Below are 801 nucleotides of genomic sequence, written 5' to 3' on the forward strand. Positions count from 1 at the left end.
CTGATTTCTGCAATTATATTCTGCTCAGACACAAGCAGGATCTATCGCTCAACAGCAACAGGTAGGATGATATTTAATGCCCACCTCTACACCTTGGCATTGTCTGGTTTGAAATAGAGTTCTCGTGCCATTTAGTGGCCATGAAACTAACAGGATTCCATAAAAATCAATCCAGAAATGCACAGATGATAAAATTAATGGTTTCCTCTGTTACATTTACACGAGGGCTCTTCTATGAATATCTATATGCTGGCTTAAAAATTTCAGGAACAACTTTCCTAAGTTTTCATTAAATTCAAGCAGATTTTTGTAGAGAAGACTGCTTTAAAAGAAACTGCTGGTTCACACCATGGCTCATTAATACCCACAAACCTAAAAGAGCAAGACTTGCTTGTAGAGAGCTGCCCTGACCACATTGTGTTCCCAATTGCCCCACAGGAGCTGGGTGGGAATCGAGGTCAAGGCTAGACATCAAGCCCTACACAGAAGCTATCAAATTGAAAAAACACATCAGCATCCCCATCCCTTTGAGAGTGGCTATGGCACCCACAAAAAAAAACCGCACTAACAAAGGCAAAATGCTGCCTGGACTCATCCTCATCCTCCTGCCAAAGTCTGCCCTGCCAGTGGGGGGACTGCTGTTGGTGGAGGGTTTCCAGAGGGGAGAAATAAATTCATTTGCTCAAACTGACTGCTTTGGGGCAGGCCAAGGTAAATGTTTCTTCATAAAATATTTAATGAAAGAAAATGAAAAAGGAATAAATATTTCTTCCTCACCCTATCTACTCTGTTAATCACAGG

Source organism: Merops nubicus, unplaced genomic scaffold (assembly GCF_000691845.1).
Source record: "Merops nubicus isolate BGI_N331 unplaced genomic scaffold, ASM69184v1 scaffold4977, whole genome shotgun sequence".
NCBI lineage: Eukaryota > Metazoa > Chordata > Aves > Coraciiformes > Meropidae > Merops > Merops nubicus.